General features: G+C 38.0%; 2 long non-coding RNA genes across 9 annotated transcripts in view; one reads left to right on the top strand and one right to left on the bottom strand.

Moving 5' to 3' along the window:
* Positions 1–16522, bottom strand: part of LOC126212898 (uncharacterized) — a 1289673-nt gene that overhangs the window by 1024503 nt on the left and 248648 nt on the right. The window lies entirely within an intron of this gene.
* LOC126212910 (uncharacterized) overlaps positions 6986–16522 on the top strand; it is a 46638-nt gene continuing 37101 nt past the window's right edge. The window contains exon 1 of the long non-coding RNA XR_007540996.1: positions 6986–7067. This is a non-coding gene — a long non-coding RNA (uncharacterized LOC126212910). The remainder of the gene's footprint in view (positions 7068–16522) is intronic.

Here is a 16522-nt window from a genome sequence, read left to right on the forward strand (position 1 = left end):
TGTGGTGGGATTGGAGAAAGGTTTCTTTGAGGAGGAAGGCATCCACATGGTGGGTGGCAAGGGTGTGCAGGAAGAGTTTCTTGTTGGTGGGAAGGGAGTGGATATTGTTGAAAAGAATATGGTGCTGTCGCACCATGTCAGGGATTTAGACAAGGGTGTCAAGACGGGAGAAGGTGAAATGGGCCTGGTTGTTGGAGTAGGTGGCGTTCATTTTGAGTTGGAAAATGGAACGGGCAGCGAGGAATATCTGTTGGTGAGTGGGGGGGTGCTGAAAAGGATGAACATTCTGAAGGACGATGGTGAGGAATCTGATGATGTCCTCAGCGGTAGGGGGCGGGCGAAGGGAATTGCCGGGAGGGGTGGGGGCGTCCAGAGGACGGACAGGGACGGTGAGATCAGGAGTGGTCGGAGGGGGTCGGGCTTTACACTTTTGGGAGTAGGTGGGATGGGGGAGATTGCAGGTATTGCAGGAGGGGGGGATTGAAGGTTAGGGCACTGCCGGAGGAAGTGCGCTTGCCTACAATGCGGGCAGGTGGGGGCCTTGCGGCACTCGGCTGTTGGGTGTGTGTTATAGCGCAGACACCTCTGGCAGCGCAGGGATTGAGGAGGGGAACGGGAGGGGTCGACCTTGTAGCGCTGGTTGAAGAGGAGGGCACCCTCCGTCAGGAGATGGTCAATGGAGGGGGCGTCCTCGGAGAAAACCCGCATAAGGCGGGTGGGGCTGGCCGAGTTGAAAATGCAGCGGACGGCCCGCACCTCCATTGTGGGATGCGCCTTGAGCTCCACCAACACCTCCTCCTCCGTGATCGTCGGGCTAAGCCGAGTGATCACGGCATCATCCTGAGAAGTTACATAACTTCCTCCATCATCAGAAAGGAACACAAGTGGAATCAGTGTGCAATTTAGTGAACAATTCTCTCTCGTCAAAGGGTAATAGATACACAACTAATGTGAAAAATGTTTGCTATGGCTGTGTACTTTTATTCACCAGCAGCATATGAATACCTGCAAAAATTAATGCCTCTGCCCCATAAATCATTGATTTCCAAATGGGTGGCAAGTGTTCTTAAGTCCATTGATTTGAACCCAATTGTAAGGGACCAGTTCAGTGATTCATGTCTAATTGTAGACAGTATGGCAATTAGGAAGCAAGTAGTTTGGGACCAAGGAACTAAGCTATACACAGATTTTTTAGACTTTGGTGGGGAAGTGCCTCAGTCAAAAGAAGTAATAGAGGCATCTGAGGCTCTGGTTTTCATGCTTGTCTCTATTAAAGGCAAATTTAAATGCCCGATTGCATGTTTCTTTATCAATGGTGCACAGGCAAATAATCAGGCCACACTGATAAAATCTGCTTTAGAGAGGCTGCATCGTTCTGGCATTAGGGTTTGGTGTTACACGTGTTGGCTACAAGGTAAATGTAAGCACTTTACATTCACATGGCTGTACTTTAAACTTTTACAACGGTGATTTTAAAAGCCACATTCCTCATCCTGTGGAAAAATACAATGTTTATTGTATCTTGGACGTGTCATATGATTAAGTTATCCAGAAATGCTCTAGCAGAAGTATCTGCTATTAAGTCTCCAACTGCCATTATTAGATGGCATTTCATTGAGCAATTGAACAAGGTAACAAGAAGGTATGACATTTGCCAACAAACTATCAGGATAACATGTAAGTTATTTAAATAGAAAAATGAATGTTTCATTAGCTGCACAGACTATGAGTTCTAGTGTGGCAGATAGTATAGAGTTTTTGAGGAGGGTTGGTGATCCAAATCTTAAAGGAAGTGAAGCAACAGTAGAATTTTTTTATTATATTGACAGGATTTTTTATATTCTGAACTCCAGAAATCCATTAGGTAAAAGGTATAAGAGTCCCCTGAGACTTGACAACCAATCTTATTGGCTTGGTATTTTCAGAGACACTGAAAATTATATCAAAAGCTTAAAAATCATTGGTGTTCCATTGCTGCTCCATGCAAGAAATACTTTTGCTTTTGGGATAATTTTCAATACGCAATCAGTCAGGCACATAGCTCTGGCAAGTATGCTTCGTGTTGAATCTCCTCTGAAGTATTTGCTAACATATAAACTGTCACAAGACCACAAAGTGCTTTTTTTTCCTGCATTCTGTCCAGAGGTGGTTGGAACAACAATCCAAATGCATACCAGTTCAAATGTGCCATGAAAAAGTTGCTCTTAGGTAACAGTGTCACTGCAATGAATGGGAATTGCTCAAATTTTAATGTGTGTTGTTTGCCACCTGTTTATGATTTTCATGCAAGAAAGCATGTAGTAGAAAGTGATGAAAGTGCTGCAGAAAATGAAGTAGAGAAGTGGTGTGCACTTCTTGATGATAAGATTAAGTTCTCATTTTACAAGCAAAAAATATTCTATTATATTGCAGGGTATGTGTCATTGCACCTGTCAAGGCAGATCACATACAAAGACTGTCTTCACATACGGAAGCCACCAGTAGTTAAATCTGCCTTAGAATGTGATGCTCTCTATGCTTTTGCCAATATGGCCAATAAAAATGCATTTGTGAAATTTTGTTAACTGGGGAAAACTGGTTGAAACAAGTGACTGCGTGTACCCTGTTGTAGAATATTCAGAGAAACTGTTTCAGATGTTTGTGATTGCTGGGGTATGCAACAGAAGTATATTCAGGCCACGATTTTGCATTGTGTTAAAAATAAAATTGTAGATTAGCCGTCTGCTGCTCTTGGTCATGATTACCATTATGAAATTGAGATTGAGGATTACATCAGACTCAATTTGTTTGTAAGATTGCATCCCTGTACTCCTGCATATGCTTAAAAACATATGGAGAAAAATGTCTGGTGAGAAAATTTTAAACAACAAATCAAGTATAAGGCAGAAGTTAAATAAACTCATATTGTTTAATCATGTATAGTGCTGAAATTGGAAAAGATTATGTAATGGGACATTCCATGCAGATGGGTGTGACATTTTGACAGATTTTTTTAAAACTATTTTGTACATAGATTTGTGGTTGTGCAATGATGAACTTGAAAGGATGAATCACATTGAAGTAAAATTAACTCTTTACATCCTGTGTAGATATTGTAACAAAATTATAATTGTTTATTATATAAGCTTATTTTAAGATGTTTGGTGTTACAAAATATGCACTTGCATTAAAAACTGGTGATTTGTGTGAAATTAATGAAAAAATTATGTTCTGGGACTTATTTGACAGATGGCTTTCAGTGTGAGAAAATATTTCCCTCAATAACTACGTCAACTTGAATTTATCACTTTAAGAAAACAGTTTAATCATAGGATGGGTGTGATCTAATGGAGTATGCAGTGGCCCTATGTTTCAAAAAGTAATGTTTGTGGATACTCTGCAACATAAGAGCAATAAAATTGTTACTCTGTTAACTTTTGCTTTAATACTTCCTAGAATGAACACAATGTTCCAATTGATCGTAAGCATTCTTATTACTTTAGAACCACTCAATAATAAGGGGGCCTGAGTCAGGCAAAACCTAATATTGTGAATTTTGTCTTTATTTTGCTAGGAGGTCTTTCTGTTATATTTTCCTGTGTTGAGGGGGGGGGGGGGGGGCGGGGAGAATGCAAATAATCATATGTAATTATCTTTCTAGCACTACAAAGTACAGAATACAGTGATTACAGTTACACTTGGAAATCTAGGAAATTTCAGTATTCATGTTACATGCCTAATTTTCATGAACATTTACCTTAATTACACGGTTACACTTTTTGCTGATTTGAACTGTGTACTACATGTTAAAAAGATTTTGTTTGGTCATAGTAATAAAAGCATGTCATTTTGTTAGTTCATATGTCCCATACGGAACTGAAATTATCAAGTTATGATGCCAAAGGAAGGAATTAACATTAAGGAATCTTACTTCACAGAAAATATGTAACAATGGTTACACTTTTTGCTAGTTAACTTTAACATAAACCATTTAGTTTTCCATTAAGAGTGAAAGCAGTTGCACAAGTCTTGTAAAGAACCAAGTTTCCCATAGGAAACTAAATTATTTTACATTTGAGTTATTGTAGACCCAAAGTATTGTGCTCTTCATATTTCTATTTAAAAAGTTTGTAACTCAAATTCACAGACAATTTGGAATCTGTACATACATGGGTGTAGTCAGTTACTTTTCATGTGCCATGTGGAACCTTTAATTTTCTGGTTTAAGTATAATTTATTTCATGAATTACCTTTAATACCAACAATGTCTGAATGCATTATTTACCATTTAGAAGAAGAAATATTAGTGTACAGAATAACAAACGTCATGAAAAATGTGAAAGATTGTTCTGTACAGAACTTGGAATGGCTCTTAATCAATAGCAGGTTAAAAGAAGGCTTCTATTAAATGTTCAAAGAAACCAGTCAGTACCTCTTAATTCACCATAGAGGTGATACAGTAATAAAACAATTTACTTTTTTTTTCAGAATTTCTGCTAAGTATTAAAATTGTGAAGACCTATCCAATTAGTATTTGCTTTACCAATAACCTGTAGTACAAGCACACATATAAGCAGGTAATTATGGGAGTCAAGAATTATGTTAAAATTAAAGATACTGACTGGTATTACTTGCTCACAAAACATTGTAGTTGCTGTACAGTTTATGTGGTGTACCCAATGTGATTCCTAGAGGACATAATATTCTGTTATCCTATGGGAGTGCACTGGTACCACACCTATTGAAAGTAAGCTTTGCTGTGGAATAGTTGTATCAGACATCTGTACCAGAAAACAAATCTGAGAGAGAGAGGGAGGGGGGGGGGGAGGGAGGGGGTGGAGGGAGAAAAGCATGTTCTTAGGAGCAGCAAGCTTTACAGCAGCATATGCTGTAAAAAGCATAGTGAGATTTTCCTTTTCATCATTTCCAACATTGTACACAACTTTCTTGCACTTTTATGTTATCACATTTTTCCCTTGAGAATGGAGGAGAGGGGGGGGGGGGGGGGAATTTGCGAGCTTTCATAAGAACTGAAAACTCTACTTGCATTATTTGTTATTTTCAAAATGTTACTCTCTTTCCAAATACTGTTCTATTTCTTCAAACCAATTCTGAATTTCTCAGGTTATTACATATTATTTACTGTACATTGTCCAGCAATACTTCTGTTGTTACAGGATAGTTTGTAATTAGGCACTACCTTTGTGCCACTGGTATTGGCTACTGTACTTTTGCAGATAACAAAATTGACTGGACTCGAATGTCCTGTCAGCATAGGACAAATTCAGACAATATGGAACTTTTTATACTAAATTTGCAATATAATGTCACCCTTGTCTCACACAGATTGTAGCAGCCATTGGGGTGCCTGTCTGGCCAGCTTCTGCAGCTTTCGCTTTCAGGTTTGTTTTCTGCTTGGGCCCTATAATGACAACCAGTCATTCCAGTGATTGACACCATGTCAAAGACTGGAACCAAGATTCACAGAAATAAAATTCCATGGTTGTAATTCATAGTGTAATTAATTTTGGTTTTAAAATAAAACCATGGTACCAGTCATTGTTTGGGTGTCAGACTGGAAAATTACAGTTTAAGACACCCCAACCTTAAAATTAACAACTGTGATTGATGTTATTTTCAACAAGTTCCTTCACTTCCTACATCATTATGGATCAGTCCAATATAATATTATTACCAGACTTAACTTCCAAATGATACGAGTCATGCATTTGAGAGGAGCCTTAACGTTGACCTTTGTGTTTGTCTCATTTAAAAGTATTTCTTGTCTTCTATCAAAGGCTGAAGCACTGTCAAAAACTTGTGCTTCTACCTTATCACTCAGTTAAAATACACCATGCGTTAATAAAATCATGGCATTTAAATTTTTGATCAAAAACAGAGCCAAATTCGTAAGTGCATGTTGCAATTAAAGTGTTAGCATATATGCAGATCGGTAATGCATCACTACAGATAATGAAAATTAATCATTTTTTCCGTTTATACGTAAGTAATACTTTAATAGTTCAGTTGTAATTTCTGTTGTCAATAAATATACCTGTAAGCAAACGATGTCAACATTTTTTTTTCAAGAGACGCCTTCACTGTTTTCCACACTTGATTTTCCGAATTATACCTGTAGTTAAAAGCTTTGGCAAGTAAGCTAATTTGTTGACCTCCATTGAATCTTAAATAGGGTTTTAAAACGGGCAAATAAGTAAAGCACTCATAAAAATAATAGTAAACGATTTATAGGTCAGCTTGTCAAACTTCCAAAACACACTCGAATTTAGGAATTTCATAGCAGAACTGTCACTGTTTTTTCTCGCTAGATTAGAAACACTTCATTATGTTGATGTTTAGATATCTAGAACATCCAATATAAAAGACTCATGAGGGTGCAGCACGAAAACATTTTCATCCGTGTTTTGACACTTAGTTTTTTTGCCAAATTCAGATATGGCGGACACCAGTGACCTCTGGCGGGCACTCAATGATAAGAACTTTGGCCGGCACGCGCTAGAGCCATCTATCGGTAGGTCCGGTAGTTGAGCATTCCTCATTTCACTATAAGGCCGGTATTACACTATAAAATTTCTTTGTCCAATATCTTTGTCAAAGATTTTTGATGGTGTAATAGAGGCTTTGTCAAATGTCGTCCAATATTTGATCAAATCTAGGGCCTCGCTGTACATTTGATCAAAGAAATCGCTTGTCTTCTGTTCGCTGCAATGTGACATGTTACCACCACATGGAGCGCTAGCATCGCTGCAGCGTTCTGTCGTCTGTAGTGTTTTTATAAACATTGCCGGTAAATACAATTGGTGTGTGCTGACAACTACAAAATTAATAGAGATGTATGAAGCTGATGAGGCGCTTTACAACGTGAGGCACCCTGAATACAAAAATAGATTAAGAAGATTGGAGACGAGACCTGACCTTACCGCATCTAACCTAACATAACATAACCCTCTCTTGTAGCAAGGAATCGGAGTGTTACAGTGAGGCTGTCTTCTGAAGATGTAGCAGTTGTTAAGTGAATATTGTGCTTTGTGATTTGAGGATACACTTCACTGAGCACATACAGAAATGTATGCTCATCCATTCTTAAGTAACAAGTTTTGTTGAATGCTTTTATCGTGTCGTCGTAAAACCCACGGCTTCACCCAGATTAGATTAGTTTTTCGTTCCAGATTCTAGCAGTGACTGATGCAGCAAATGAGCGATCGAAAGAATTTGAAAAAGCAGTCTGGATATAAAAAAATTTTCACTTCCATGTCAGTGAGAGTGATTTTCGATGATCTAAAATGAAGATACAACAGGTTCACGTAATTTAAACGCCTTTAGAAATAGAATTAATGTTTGAAACAATTAAAAAAAATTGTGATATTGAGGAGGGAATAGTGATACTTTCGCGATTTTGATCTGCCTGCAGCTGTTAGGTAAGCAATAATTTGGTTTTTGTCGCCAAAACTACGTAGTACGTTGGTAGCTTTGGTCTCTGTTAATTTGTTTTACAGTTATTCCGTAATAATATGTGGAGCGATATGTTTGTTATTGGTTACAAACAAAAACAAATTAATAATAGTGTGGTAACGGGATTACTGTGTTCAGTCATACACGATTTGAATTCAAAAAACGTTACCAAAGATCTGCAGTTTTTGTACATTTTAATATATGGCTGTAAGTGGATTTACATCACTAGTGTACCACTTTTGCTGTTAATCAAGGCCTGTGAACAAATAGTACAGTAACTTGAAGAATGAGCATGTAATGCGATGCAAGTATTTATCATCCTTGTTGTTCGTTTATTTTTGAAACTATGTTAGGTAGGTCACGTTACATTGAAAAATGCGTAAGCATTGGCAGACAGACAGATGCTTTCAGTTTTGCCGTAATTGAAGCTCATAATATACATTTGAACTTCATCTCACTCATACCACTATTCTAACGCTTCTTCCACTGCCTTAATTTTGTACCCAGCGTAATTTTGTACCTAGATCAGACAAATTTGATTAAGTTTTGGACCTTGATGTCTCAGTTGTGTCAGATTTTTCGAACATCTGACAATACCCAGGTAGTTAACAAACACCGCGAATTCCAACAGCGTTTCCCTATGCTAGACTTTTTTTCTTTGAAATCGTGAGAAACTGCGTGATTTTCCAAACCTTTAGGAAAATATTTCTGCATATAGCTCTATAACTATACTCTTGTCAATTGAAAGCACCTGAACTATGCGTTAATTACTGTGAGATTAAATTTTCCTGGCAAAAATTGATGAAAAAATCTATTTGAAAATCTCAAAAACACACTTTTTATTTTTCTAAGAAAAATGTATTGCTGCCGTATTTCTGTTTGCCTTTGATAAAATTTGAAGGTGAGGAGAGGATGAGTAGAAAGGGGAATTGATTTTTAAATGTACAAGTCTACTGCACTACATTGATTTTTCTTAAGTTACAAGGGATCATCAATAATGAGGAGTGGAAGTTTTGGTGTAGCTTCTATTCTACTTTTAGATGATAGTTACGCTGTTATGTTATTGGAGAAATTTTTTGGAAATTTGTGGTAAGGTCTTATGAGACCAAACTGCTGAGGTCATGGGTCCCTAATGTTATTAAGGGGCAATCAGTTTTCTTATGATACAAGATGACTCACAAGTTCTCATAACCTATAATTTTGCTGCAAATTACTCATTTGTGCTTTGATGTATGAAATTCAGTCTTACCGGTGGACCGTCGGCTAATCCACAATGCGTCCTTCGGTTGCATACTGCAATGAGGATAATACTGAACTCGGATACATGTATTACACATAGACATTTTAGAATGCGTAAAATGCAACACAGTGATATTTAATGTTTTCCATTCAACAGCCTATCTTAAAATGGCAGCATTCACAAGACTTCAACAATAATGAAGCAGAATTCACTGTCTTCTCATAACAAATCGTAAAAGTGCTTATAGCATATTTATGGGCCAGTGACAACAGACTTTCTGCTAATGCGATGTTGATTTGAAAATGAAATTATGACACACAAACAGCTGTGCAATAATAGCTCAAGAAACCATTGTCGGAATCTGTTTTGAACAAAGGAATACCGTCAGAACCCAGCGATTCAGAAATAATCCGAGGGACTTCCCTCTCTCATTCCAATGTGTGAATTTTAGGTTGCAATTAAGCCATATGCTGTGAATGATAAATCAGGTGCACAGACCATAGACCATTCCTAAACAGAAGACTTCTACAGAAAATGTGTCATTGTACCTTGATTGATTGCATCTGCTTGAACCAAGAGTAGCCTACCATTTTTCAAAGTTGATGGTATGTTGCTTGCCAACATTCAAAGAAATTAAAAGTTAGAGTTCTGTGCCCAAAAGGATCAACTGCTTCATTGCTTTTCCTTATCTATATCTTGAAGTATCTTACACATCTTAACTGGTTGTATTCTAGGGTAAGCTGAGCCCAGTACGGCCACTGGGAGAGTCTGTACTTTGATTTTTGATAAAGTATCATAATAACCACTTTGTTTGTTCTTGTTTACAATTTGTTGTAAAATCCAAACAAAAGGCATCTTACAAATGAGACTTCAGGTAACATAGCTCAAGTGACTGCTTTGTGTAATCTTATTTTATTCATTTTTATTCTCTTGTGGGAGAAAAGGATTGCTTAAACCTTTCCAAACAAAATGCAAATGATGTTCATTAAAGTCATTGTTAGCCTTTATTTCTACAGTGGGTAACTTTTATTACTTAAATACATCATCATATTCATACTATATATAGGATTGATAAACACGTAGTTCAGTTCTTAGTAAGACTAATACCATAGCTTTGCTTCTGGAGGAAAGTTGTTGGTTGGTCGATTTGGGAGGGGGGACCAAACAGTGAGGTTATCAGTCCTGAAGAAAAGTCATCATTTCGCAGCTTGTTACTTAAACAACTTAAAATGTACATAATAGAATGGTCTTAACATTGTATCTCAAATACCCTTGCTTTCTTTATTTTGAAATTTAACCCATTGTATGTAAACAAAAGAACTGTTTTTGACACTTACCAAACTTTAAAAAAAAAAATAAAAAATTGAGCATCACTTTAGATTTCTAATCAAAGCTCAAACCTAGACATTTACATTATTCAAGTTGATGGTGATTGACAACTGTTTGAAATTAATTCGCTAAATAGGAATAACTTGGTGCCATTGTATTAGGTACAGATGTTGTACCTTCTGGTGTTATATGAAAATATGTGCCAGACTGGGACTCGAACCCAGATTTTCCGCTTATCGCAAGGGGTCCTCTTACCATTAGGCTATCTGTTCACACCTCCTGGACCGATCCAAACACTGCGTTCCTATACTGTAGTCGTACTTTCATCACTGAATGGCTGCAGCTTAATTCTGTATGCCTGCATTAGTGGGAATAGGACTGTAGAGAATGGAGACCTATTCATTATAATCTAGGGCCTGCACCAATATGGAGTATTACGTTAATAATGATTAACAGCCGCTTGAATTCAGATCAAAATAAATTAACTGAATGTGAATTACTTGGTGTCAGATATTTAAGGTACTAATGTTTTACCTGTTGGTGACATTTGAAAATTTACACCGGACTGGGACTCGAACCCAGATACCTTGCTTATCGTGAGCGGTTGCCTTAGAATGAAGCTATCTGTGCACACCTCATGGATTGACACAAACTTCTATACGTTACATTGTCCTCATCCCGACGCCATAGGTGCTGGTCGGTCTGGGAGGCAAGTACAGACAGCCTAATCCTGAGGCGAGCACATGTGATAAGTGGGAAAACTGGGTTCGAGTCTCTGTCCGGCACAAATTATCACGCGACCATCTGGTAGGACATCCGTATTGTAACAATTGATGTCAAGTTACTTGGATTCGGTGAATTTATTTCGATCTAAGTCATTTATGTTAACATCAGTTTCAGATTTCTAGCAACAGTAGTTTTGAAGTTTCATGGCAATCTCAAAAAATGCTTCTCTTGTTATTTGAAAAACAAATAACCTGTGCTTCAACAGAATATTAAATTTATTAGGCCTACTTTTTGTTTACTCTGTGGGTATATACTTTAAATAAAAAATAATAAATACCTGACACTTTGATATCAAAATCTTTTGGTGATTTGATATAAACTAGCCCACAGGTACCAGAAGCACAGATGAAAATTTCCACATTATCCATATTGGTATCATATATCACGTTTAATAATGATTACGATAAGATATGTAATAATAGTCCTAAGCCTCGATAGTACTAAGAAGAGGAATTGACATTTTGTATTAAATAGTCACAAAGGGACAAGATCACAATAAAGCAATGGACAGCACTAGATCTGCTGTTCCAAAAAGCTGTCAAAACAGAATGGGGAAAAATAGCACTGTATTGCACCACATGATCAAATAGTGTTCACTCAGTGACAAACCCCATTGCAGTGTCCTTGCTAATCAGTGAAATTACATTTTCACCTGTCAGCCCCTAACACACACACACACACACACACACACACACACACACACACACACATTGATTATATTTTGTGTAATGTAGAATGGAGTATATGGGAAGCGGTCTGTTCTTTTCAGTAATCACAAAGTTTTTCCTGCTCAAATTGTAAACATTCTTAGTGTGGTATCCACATTTGTAGTGTCTCCCAACTTATCTTCAACCACGTTGTTGCCATTTGACCTGACTTATATCCCTAGCCGTATTGCTTAGCAATCTCCCACCGCAACCAAGATTTCAGGTGAGAAACAGTGCCTTAGTGTTGGCAGTAATAACTCACATTTAGAAGGGTGCATAAACATTTTCAGGAAGCTGTTTCTAGGAGTTCTATGTGACATGGTGGGGGTGGGTGGGACTAGTGAATACAAAAGGGGGGGACCCCAAAATCACTGGAATTTCTTTGTAGAAAGCATTTACTTTATTGTTTTTCAAACACAACCTTGACCTCCTCCTAAGTACACTCCATTAGCATTAATGCACTTGTCCATATGTTCATTCCAGTGTTGGCAGTACCTTTTAAATTCGTCCTCTTTGTGAAGTGCTAATACCTTCGTGACACTGCGTCATACATCTTTGATATCGACAGAAAACTTCCCTTTCAAGTCTCTTTTTATCCTCAGGAACAGGAAGAAGTCAGATGGTGGTAAATCTGGCGAATAAGGCACGGGGTCAAGGTAGTCGTCTTTGCTGAGGACAAAAACTGGTGAACACTGAGAGCTGTGTGTGTGTGTGTGTGTTAGTGTTGACAAGATGCAGGGACCAATTACTGGAATCCCACAAAGTTGGACGTTTTCACACCAAACTCCTGTGCAGACTTTTCATAACTTCCGTATAGAGTTGGTGTTCACTGTATGGTCTTGAGGGACAAATTATGAGTGTGCAATCCGATTGATGTAAAAAAAAAAAATAATAATAATAATTTACAGTGTTTTCACGTTCGATTTCACTTGCCGAGCTTTTTCAGGACACTGTGGGCCAGTTAACTTCCATAGAATTGACTATTGCGTACTATCTGGATCATACCGATAGCACTGTTTCTCATCACCTGTGATGATTTTGTTGAAAAAGTTTAGATCGTCTTTGAATGTATCCTTCAGTTTGTGACAGGCTCAAACGTGATGATCCTTTTGAGCTGTGGTGATAATTTTCAGCACAAACTTTGCTGCCTCTTTACACCTCCCCAAATCAACAGTCAAAATGCACTGAATTGAGCTCCAGGACAACCCTGGCATGTCCTCAAATTGGTCAGTTGCCTGCATAGATCTTTGTTAATCAGATCACGCATTTTGCTGACATTGTCCTCGCTTCGAGCAGTCGAAGGGCGATTGGAATGAGGCAGATCTTCAGTGGCCATTTCTCTGATTTTGAACTGAGAAAATTGTTTGTACACTTGAGTTTTACTGAGAGCATGTTGTTTGTGCATTGTTTTAATCATCACATCTGTTTCCATTACTTGTCAAGAACATAGCGGAAACAGCTATGATGATGCAAACAGCTCACAAACAACATGCTCTCCGTAAGACTCAAGTGGTTATGTGAATTTTGAAAATAAAATGAAAATGATAGTAATGATGAGGAAAATAACAAGAAATGATAATAGCAAGAAAAAAATGCATATGTTTACCTTATGTATCAGGAACGTGTGCCTTTTAAAAAGCAGACATAATTAACATGAAAGTTTAAGTAAAAGGAATTGAAGAAAATATGTTTAAGGTCAGAAACTGATTATTTTCCTTGACTTCAATAAGTGTGGTAAAACTGTACTAAGCCTGATCATAGACTATTTGTACTGACATTGTTTCACTACATCTGTGGACTACACTGCAAAGAGAACCAATTAGCTGTTAGCATGTCTTGCTTAATCATTAATCTTTTAGTTAAACCAGGTTAAGCAATTAATGTAACTACGTGAAGTAAGTTAAATTAACCTCCCCTGAAAATCCATACCAATTAATATTACTGCCACCCAGTATAAAACAGTATAAACCCAGTTTTGTCACGTAGCAGATGAAATATACAAAACCCATTTTAACTTATACAACATAAGAACTTCTTATGTAATTTGTTGTTGGAGAGACCTAATCATTTATTCACATAAAACCTTAATCTACACTTGTTAAGGCACCAACATCAGTAAATAATAACTTACCTCTCATAGAAGACTTAGAGGATGTTCCTTTTCTTCAAACATTTTGATTACTGTTAGCATTACCATTTCTGGAGGACTCTCCCTTCTGAGCAATTCCAGCCAAAAACTAGCCAGTGTCTGTAGCAGGGGAAAAAGGAAAAGAATTGTGTCTCTGCAGAGAAAAAAGCATTTAATTACTATTAGATACATGGGTAAATCAATTGTTATCCACAATTTAGTTATATTTTTGTTTATTTTGGTAGTACTGTCATTTTACGTTGATTACGCATACTTTGTTCATTGGCTGCTCTGCTGTCTATTTGCACCAAAGAAGAGCAACGTTCAGTGATGCTTTTATTGTGGTCAGAAGGCGTATCGGGCCGAAATTCATTGAAGACTTTCAGTACAGTACGGGAATAGTGTTTTGCCACAACAGAGTGTCTAGGAATGGATTGAAAAAATTCTGAAATGGTCGCACAAGTGTTACACACGATGAAGGAGCCGAACAACCGTTTACCGCCACAAATGAAGAAACCACTGAGCATTCATGTGAAATGATTCTCTTAGATAGACGATTAACTATTGATGAAGTGGCACATCATCTGCAAATTAGTCACAGTTCTGCCTATGTAATCATCCACAACAGACTTGCGTTTCATAAAGTTTGTGCAAGATGGGTCCCAAATTAACTCACACAGTTGCCTAAACGAATGCGGTTGGACACCTGCAAAAAATATTTGGATTGCTATGGTAATGAAGGGAACAACTTCTTAGACAAGATCATTATTGGTGACGAAACATGGATCCATCATTACAAGCCGGAAAGTAAACAGCAGAGTGTGGAATGGAAACAACCAAAATCGCCATGCAAGAAAAAGTTCAAGAGACAACCGTCTGCAGGAAGACTGATGCTTACTGTTTTTTTCGACGCACAAGGCCCAATACTGGAACATTATGGGGAAAGGGGCACAACAATAAACAATGTACATTGTAGTGAGATGTTTACTGCCAGGCTAAAGCCTGCAGTTCGAAGCAAATGCCCAACAACTGTCAAAAGGTGTTGTGTTGTTGCACGACAAAACCCTTCTGAATACTGCTGTCCACACTGCTGAAACGCTCCAGAAACTCAAATTTGAAGTACTGGATCATCCTCCATATAATCCTGATCTTGCCCGTTCTGACTATCACTTGTTTGGTCCAATCTAACAGGCATTAAGGGGCCGTCGATTTGCCTCGGATGAAGCAGTGAAAGAAGCGGTTCATCCCAGTTCACAGCTCAACTGAGAACCTTCTTTTATGAGGGAATCAGGAGGCTTATACAACGATGGACCAAGTGTGTTGAAACGCAAGGAGGCTATGTCGAAAAATGATGTTCTTGTTAAGTTTCCTGTTTGATTACAATAAAATTTTATAACTACTTTGTGTATAATAATTGACTTACCCTCGTAGGTTCTTCCTTGTAGCAAGGGGAGAAAGATTTCGCACTACATTAATCTACACCATGTAGGTGCTCATCCCCTCCCTCTTTTTTTAAATGAAAAGATGGAAGAAGAAACATTACTTGCCCTCAATACTAATTTTAACATTCATTATGAATTTTACATCATTTGGTTCATCATAATACACTCCTGGAAATGGAAAAAAGAACACATTGACACCGGTGTGTCAGACCCACCATACTTGCTCCGGACACTGCGAGAGGGCTGTACAAGCAATGATCACACGCACGGCACAGCGGACACACCAGGACCCGCGGTGTTGGCCGTCGAATGGTCTGCACGTCCAGCACGAATGCTGGTCCAACTGAGGCGCCAGGTGGAAATGGCATGGCAAGCCGTTCCACAGGACTACATCCAGCATCTCTACGATCGTCTCCATGGGAGAATAGCAGCCTGCATTGCTGCGAAAGGTGGATATACACTGTACTAGTGCCGACATTGTGCATGCTCTGTTGCCTGTGTCTATGTGCCTGTGGTTCTGTCAGTGTGATCATGTGATGTATCTGACCCCAGGAATGTGTCAATAAAGTTTCCCCTTCCTGGGACAATGAATTCATGGTGTTCTTATTTCAATTTCCAGGAGTGTAGATCCTAACAAATGGTACCTCCTAATCAGGGCACAAAGTCCTTAGGCCACCATCCAGTCACACTTATACAGGGTGTAAATGATAGAAGCAGCCATAATTATACAGCAGGTACATGTCATTGTGCTTGACAAAAAAAATCTATTGAGATATCACTGTATCACATTCTTTATTTTTGTACTCCTAAAAGGCAGATATTTGTGGGTTTGATAGTTGATGCACTTCTGTTTACATTGTCATCTGACGGCATACAGTGTTTCTTGTCTATTACAGACATTGACACAGTGGTCAGAGAAAGGTAATGGATGAACCAGAGCAATGTAAGCATTGGACGTGTACAAGAATGCTGCGTGGTGTCTAGGTATTAAAATACTACCGAAACAAGCAGTTTAAACAGTCACTGGGTGGTTGACAACATATAATCCATTTTACATAACCAATGAATTAAGTACAACCAGATGTTTTCTCTTTTACAACATTACCATAAAGGAGGTCATGGTAGTAAAGAAAAGCTACATAAAATAAAATGTGTTTCCCGTAGTACAAAATGAACCAATTATAATTTGTTGTGCATTAATTACAATCAACTGTTTTCTCATTTTACAATAAAACTGCAATGAAAATTAAATTCAGGTTGTTTCCCTTTGCTACAAAAGTACTGTAATGAAACCCATATTACATTGTTTAGTGTTACACCAGTGTGCAAAATGCCCGCCATTCATTTCAACACGCTTCTTGATGGCGAACCCAGTCTTGTCACACTCATTCACACGTGTGCTCATTTGCCTTCACGGTATTGGCAGCATCGATTATCC

Source organism: Schistocerca nitens, chromosome 11 (assembly GCF_023898315.1).
Source record: "Schistocerca nitens isolate TAMUIC-IGC-003100 chromosome 11, iqSchNite1.1, whole genome shotgun sequence".
NCBI lineage: Eukaryota > Metazoa > Arthropoda > Insecta > Orthoptera > Acrididae > Schistocerca > Schistocerca nitens.